Source organism: Octopus bimaculoides, chromosome 13 (assembly GCF_001194135.2).
Source record: "Octopus bimaculoides isolate UCB-OBI-ISO-001 chromosome 13, ASM119413v2, whole genome shotgun sequence".
Classification (NCBI taxonomy): domain Eukaryota; kingdom Metazoa; phylum Mollusca; class Cephalopoda; order Octopoda; family Octopodidae; genus Octopus; species Octopus bimaculoides.
The window spans coordinates 9,805,855-9,813,555 of NC_068993.1; the positions used below are offsets into that span (position 1 = coordinate 9,805,855).

The window sequence follows — 7,701 nt, forward strand, 5'->3', positions numbered from 1 at the left end:
ATATATATATATATATATATATATATATATATATATACATATATATATATCGTATATCGTCATCATCATGTGTATGTGTCTTTGTATCTGTGTTTGTCTCCCTATCACTGCTTGACAACTGGTGTTGGTTTGTTTACATCCCCATAAATTAGCAGTTTGGCAAAAGAGACCAACAGAATAAAGCATACAAGGCTTAAACAATGAGTCCTGGGGATCGATTTCTTCAACAGAAAAAAACCCTTGAGGAGCTGTGCGCAGTCAAATGACTGAAACATGTAAAAGAATAAAAGAACAACAAGAAGAACACATGCATGAATGAAGCCGAGACTCAACACCTGTTTCTGTCTTGAATAGATTTTGGTTCTTGCCTAGAAAGAACCATATTTCTAAATCTTAGGTTGTTGACATACTCTTTGCCTGTATGATACCAAATCTCTCACAGACAGGTGTTCTACAGAACAAATTTTCAAATAATCCTACTTAAATTAAAACATTCCATCATATTTTTAAGAATCTTTTATGATATTATATTGCAGAAACGTAGAACAAGTATTTTGCTAAATTTCTCAAAGTTCTTGATTATCTTGAAATTAATTAACCCTTTTGTTACTATTAATTTTGCTAAATCTCTCTAAAGTGTTGATTATTTTGTCATTATGCTGCTTTTGTTTCAATTAATTTTGAAAATAATGAAGAATTTGGTAAAACAAATTTGTCCTTATTAATCTTTTTTTTTTTTTTTTTGGAACATAAATTAACATGAAATTTTGTATAGATTTTAATTTAGATCAATTTAAAACAGAAAGATTGTATCATGGATCGAGGAGCAGTGCTAGGTGGGTTGTTATGACAAGGGTTAAAACAGTATAGTTTCATTAGAAATCGAAATTCCCTTTTTTATTTCTATTCTATTCATTTTTTTCCATACTGGTAGGAGTTGGGATCCCTGTCACTTCCCCATCTCCTGCTTACAATACTGTTGGTAAAATGAACAACATTAGATCAGTCAGTCTATATATATTCCTTTCCCCTCATACGACCATCCAGATCTTTCTACTGTTTGCTTCATCATTTGTTTCATGTTAACATGGCTTAAATCAGTAGTTCTCAAATGCAGTCCTCAAGGCCCTTGAGGGTCCTCATAAAATTTTGTTGTTTAAATTTGTTCAATAAAATTGCTTCTATTTCTACAGTACACTATTGTGTTTTACTTTTTTAATACAATTCCTGATAATATTTAATCATAGAAATACACAGAGATTTAAGAGATGAGGAATTAAGTACATTATTTACATTATTTGCATTTGACGGATGAGGACAAACATCCGTCAAATGTCAATAATGTATAGAAATACAGTAGGATTTTTTTATACACATCAAATGACTATGGAGGGCCAGTAGAATAAAATAGGAACCAAAAGGGTCCATAGGAAAAAAGATGGTTGGGAAACACTGGGTTAGATGAATATATTGAGGCGAGTTTTTTAATTTTTTTAAACAGGTGCAGGAGTGGTACGTAGCTTGTTTACCAACCACATGGTTCAGGGTTCAGTCCCACTGCATGGTACCTTGGGCAAGTGTCTTCTACTATAGCCTCGGGCTGACCAAAGCCTTATGAGTAGATTTGGTAGATGGAAACTGAAAGAAGCCCATCGTATATATGTGTGTGTGTGTGTGTGTTTGTGTTTGTCCCTCCACCATTGCTTGACAACTGATGTTGGTGCATTTACATCCCTGTAACTTAGCTGTTTGGCAAAAGAGACTGATAGGATAAGTACTTGGCTTACAAAGAATAAGTCCTGGGGTCAATTTGTCTGACTAAAGGTGGTGCTCCAGCATGGCTGCAGTCAAGTGACTGAAACAAGTAAAAGAGTAAAAAGAGTTAGATACCGTGTCAGTCACTGCCCTTAACTGTTTCCCAAGTAAGGGATCTTTTTATATCACATGCCTCCAAAGGTACCAACCAAGTGGATGATTTACTGATAGAAATGGCAACAGCAGCACCACATATAGCTAGCAACTTTTGTAGAGTGTAAATGTAAGTGAATACATACACACATACACATACACACATGCACATACGCACATATGTATTGCCATTATTTTAATGTCCACTTTTCAATGCCTTGGTTTGTGTGGACAGAATTTAATGAGGTGGATTTTCTATGACCAGGTGTAGGCATGGCCTTGTGGTAAGCGCCCTGCTTCCCAACCACATGGTTCCAGCTTCAGTCCTCTGCTTCCCCCTTGGCACCTGGGTCACATTCCTGCTCATCCCTTCCACTCCACTCACCGTTACCACAAACACAGACCACTTTCTGCTCCAAATTCAAAATGGTTGTATTTCACAAATAAAACTTAACCTAATCGATCCACTACTTTGGTGTTTTTACATCCATCTCCCCCTTTCATCCACCCCATTATCACCCCACTTCAACACCCCTACCCATTTCTCCACCACCTCTCCTCCGTAGGTGGGGGACAGTACTACCCACTTTGGATTTTGTTGTTGTTGTTGGCACTCCGTCGCTTACGATGTTGAGGGTTCCAGTTGATCCGATCAACGGAACAGCCTGCTTGTGAAATTAACGTGCAAGTGGCTGAGCACTCCACAGACACGTGTATCCTTAACGTAGTTCTCAGAGATATTCAGCGTGACACAGTGTGACAAGGCTGGCCCCTTTGAATTACAGGCATAACAGAAACAGGAAGTAAGAGTGAGAGAAAGTTGTGGTGAAAGAGTACAGCAGAGTTCGCCACCATCCCCTGCCGGAGCCTCGTGGAGCTTTAGGTGTTTTCGCTCAATGAACACTCACAATGCCTGGATTGGGAATCGAAACCGCGATCCTATGACCGCAAGTCCGCTGCCCTAACCACTGGGCCATTCCTCCTCCACATCCACTTTGGATACCACTGGGATAAACAAATGCTTCAGTTTACCCAGACATTTACTCAATGCTGCTCAGCAGGATGGATCCTACAGAGAACCACATGGGCATGCTTGACTGAAGAATACTGCCAAACCAACTGGAAAATGGTGTGGTTCAGAGGAGGGTTGCATTGTCGAGTATGACTCTTCCAAATCATCTTCTTACATGAAAATAGAATAACCACGCAATAATTTTCATAGACAAAAATAAAAGTCTAATTTAATTCCGTTGTATACTCGTGCATAACAATGGTTCTTTATTTTGTTTTTTTTAATATTTTGTGAACAACAGATGGTTTACAGATCAATAAAACTTTTGCTGTAAAGATTAATCATATTCATCATATTGATTATTATTTTTTTAGCAATAAGATGGTTCGATAGAAATATATTTATTTTCCATGTATTTATTTGTAGTGGATGGCTCCTTTCTCTTTCTCTCTCTCTCTCACTTGTAAGTAATATATAGTTTATTGCCTGCTCCCCGCTCTCCTGTTCACCAAATGTGACAACTTGGTAGATAAACATCAGGCTTCCCTCTCTGTAGTTCCCATGGAGACAGCCACATACATCTGTTCGGCAGAGGTGGGGGTAGCATAACTCTATAACCCCCCTCACACATCCTAGAACAAAGAACAAAAACCAGAGCCAGAGAGAAATGGATTTATCGGTGGAATATGATTTAATAGATAGATCCATAAAAGCCAAGAGATAGGATGTGTGTGGATGGGGTGGAAGGGGTCTCGAAGACAACAAGTGAGTGGTGAGGGATTAGTGGTTAAGATAACTGGGAGTGGATTAGTGATTTATTTGTTGAAACCATGCATAGTAGTGTGGTCAGCAAGGTGAGAGTTAGTAACAAGTTCAGTAGTGATTTTAGTACATGCAATAGGTGTACATCAATGAATTCCTTTCTGCCCCCTCTTGTTTATTATAGTTCATCAGGCCATAACAAGGGAGTCCAGGACTGACTGTTCATGGGGATTCCTTTATGTCTGCCACTGAGTTCTTGTAGCTGGTCATGTTAGAAAGGATTGTTCTGAGTTCAAATTCTGCTGAGGTCGACTTTTTTGTCTTTCATCCTTTCAGGGTTGAAGTACCAGTTGAGTACTTGGGTCAATGTAATCGACTATCTCCCCACCCCCCTTTTCACCATCAGACACCTCTTACTCAGTCCATCCAGCCAGGGTTGATCAAGTCCTTGCTTGCATTCAAATAGCAGAAAACTACTGGTCTTTCATGGAAGCTACCCTGTGACCTTCGCTGCAGCTACAGTGATGGAATTTATAACCCTTCTTCGTTGGTGCCCCAGTTATTCCAAGCCCATTCAGAGCTTTCTGAATTAAAACATTCCATGGAAATTCCATACCAATTTGTTTCAAACGCATAGGTGTAGACATAGGTGTCTTTGTAAGAAGCTTGCTTCCCACATGGTTCCAGGTTCAGTCCCACTGCATGGCTACTTGGGCAAGTGTCTTTTACTATAGCCTCGGGCTGATCAACGCCTTGTGAATGGATTTGTTAGACAGAAACTAAGAGAAGCCCTTTATATAAGTATTAGGCTTACAAAGAATAAGTTATGGGGTTAAAATCCCTTAAGGTGGTGCTCCAGCATGGCCATGGTCAAATGACTGGAACAAATAAAATAATAATAATAATGACAAAGTTAATTCTTTTATTCTTTTACTTGTTTCAGTCAAACAAATCAACCCCAGGACTTATTTTTTAAGCCTAGTACTTATTCTATTGGTCTCCTTCTGTTGAACTACTAAGTTATAGGAATGCAAACACACCAACATTGGTTCTCAAGCAGTGATGAGGGGACAAACACCGACTCGCACACACGTACAACAGGCTTCTTTCAGTTTCCTTATTTCTTTATTGCCCACAAGGGGCTAAACATAGAGGGGACAAACAAGGACAGACAGAGGGGTTAAGTCGATTGCGTCAACCCCAGTGCGTAACTGGTACTTAATTATCGACTCTGAAAGGATGAAAGGCAAAGTTGACCTCGGTGGAATTTGAACTCGGAACGTAACGGAAGACGAAATACCGCTAAGCATTTTGCCTGGTGTGCTAACGTTTCTGCCAGCTCGCCCCCTTCTTTCAGTTTCTGTCTACCAAACCCACTCACAAGGCTTTGGTCAGTCTGAAGCTATAGTAGAAGACACTTGTCCAAGGTGCTGCACAGTGGGACTGAACCCAGAACTATGTGGTGGGGAAGCAAGCTTCTTACCACACAGCCATGCTATACATTATTAACAAAAAAATTAATTGAAACCTAAGCAAAGTATTTTAATGGAGTCAAGTGGTAACCCCCCCCCCCCCATGACTACTTCAGGGTTGTGGGGAGATTGACTATGTCATGCTGGATACTTTATCTCATAATAGAGTTTACCTTTACCTAGAAAAGGAGCAATGAAAATGTTCTGGGAGATTCTAGACTGCAGCCCTCCTCCACTTTCCAGAACAAAGCAAAGGGGGGGGGGGGGAAACCCCAACAAAAACCACCCAGAATTGACAGTTGTATATTCCCTCATTAGCATATGCTACAATGACTTAACTGCTGTCAAGCCAGAGACAAAGGGGAGGTGGTGGGTGTATTCCCATATATGTACATTCGTCACCAAGAGACAAGGAGATGTAAGCAAAGAGAAATAATTCATTCTAGAATTGCTAAAATGGATATGGCAGTAGTGCCAAAGCCATAAATTTCTATTACACATGCTAGTTAAAATTCTTTTTTTGTTTCTTTTTTTTAACAACTTTTTTTTGTTTTCTAGAATGAGCTAACAGCATTATTTCACTTTATAAGTGATTATTTCACTTTATAAGCAAGGGCTCCTTTTAGTTTTCTTTCTTGCTCTCTCTCTCTATGTATGTATGTATGTATGTGTATATATGTGTGTACCTGCTCAGGAGACTACACAAAGTTGCTGAAAATGTATGGAGAGGAGTTGAGTGGTTCGGACGTTTCCAAGATGGCCAAAAAAAGGTGGCTATTGACAAAATGTTCTGGGAGACCCGCAACCAGCAGAACTGAGAAAAACAGCAGATGTACATGCAACTGTGAGGGGAAATTGTTGAATCACCATCCATGAGTTGTCAGAGGATGTGCAGATTAGTTACAGCTTTGTCCATTATCACTAAAGATTTGAGTATGAGGTGTGTGTCTGCCAAGTTTGTCCCAAAACTGCTTCCAGCTGACCAAAAAGACACTCTGGTTTCAGTTGCTCAAGATCTCCTTGATTGTGTCAAGAAGGATGAAAACTTTTTGAAAACTTTGCATAGGCCTCTGAGCAGGAATCGCCAAGCTTTTGGCAAAATTTGATGCAACTTCTCTGCTCAACTTTCTCTGTCATGATCAATGTGATGATCACACATTACACACCTTTCCTCCCAAGCACTGCTGTAAACAGCAAAAGTGAGCTAGGACGTTAAAACTTAGTGCACAGCAGTTTAACCTCAATCTGTGCCAAGCAGTTTCACTCTGTGCTTTCTCTTCTTTACTATGGAAACAGTCTGGATACTTTTGATCAGACCATGTATTAAAGTTAGATAAGGCTGGCTTATGGGATTACCTTAGGTTTCATGTCCATAAAAGTCTTAGCTTTATGGCATATCATCAGCTCCCAAAGCCTGTAGGCTTAGGGCCTGTCTAGTGTGTGGCCTCTCTGCATGCCTACAATTATGTGTGATATTTTTTCTAGCAGCCTATCGTAATTAAAGGTGTCTATCCTATACATGTTTTTAGTCTTACCTGAGAAGATTAAGGACCTATTTGAGTTCTTTAGCAATCAAATGTTGGCATAGAGAAGCCTTTAGCCTCACTAGACAGGCCTTAAGCCAACAGGTTTTGAGACCTGATGATGCACCATAAAGCTAAGCCCTTTATGGACGTGAAACCTAAGGCAATCCCATAAACTGGCCTTCAATTTACTCTGAATGTTTTTGACAAAATTTTGTACTTTAGAAGTTATTTCATGTTATAGTTATTGTATTTGGGTAATTTCAGCCAATCGACGACGTGTATTTGGTTGAAGAAACTACTGCTGTTTGCGATAGTAACCGAAGAGGAACAACTTCCGGGTCATCTCTACTAAATGTCACCACTCTGTACATACATATATATATATATAATCAAAATAAGCAACAAGGATATCCAGAGGTAATGCAGTACAATCGTTTCATGCAACTACATTACATCAATTTAAAATGCAGAGCAATCCTCTGCATTTTAAATTGATGTAATGATTACATTGTTCAATTAAATGGAGTTGCATGAAAAAATCATACTTGCATTACCTCTGGATATCCTTGTTGCTTATTTTGATTTTAATCACCTCACTTTGAAACTGTATGGATAATACGGTACTAAATTCTGGTGCCTAAACTTAAGTACCATATTCACTTGAATCTAAATTTTTGCTTATATATATATATATATATATGTACATATATATATATATATATATATATATATATATATATATATATATATATATATATATATATATATATATATATATATATATATAATACAAATAATATATGAGTATATGCATATATACGCACATGTATGTACATACCTACATCTACATGTATATATAGATGCATGCCTGGGTACAGGACGTTGCAAAAAAACGTGGACCAAATGATAAACAGAGTACAGAAAACACACCGGTCACATAGAGAACATTTCCTTCATCAGCTGCCACCATTCTAAAACTAAGCACATATATATATGTGTGTGTGTGTTTGTGCATCTGTTT

General features: G+C 38.5%; 1 protein-coding gene across 6 annotated transcripts in view; it reads left to right on the plus strand.

The window, feature by feature from the left end:
* The window catches only part of LOC106876425 (beta-1,4-mannosyltransferase egh), a 92,050-nt gene that overhangs the window by 56,657 nt on the left and 27,692 nt on the right, over nucleotides 1–7,701 (plus strand). The gene's annotated exons all lie outside the window — the stretch shown is intronic.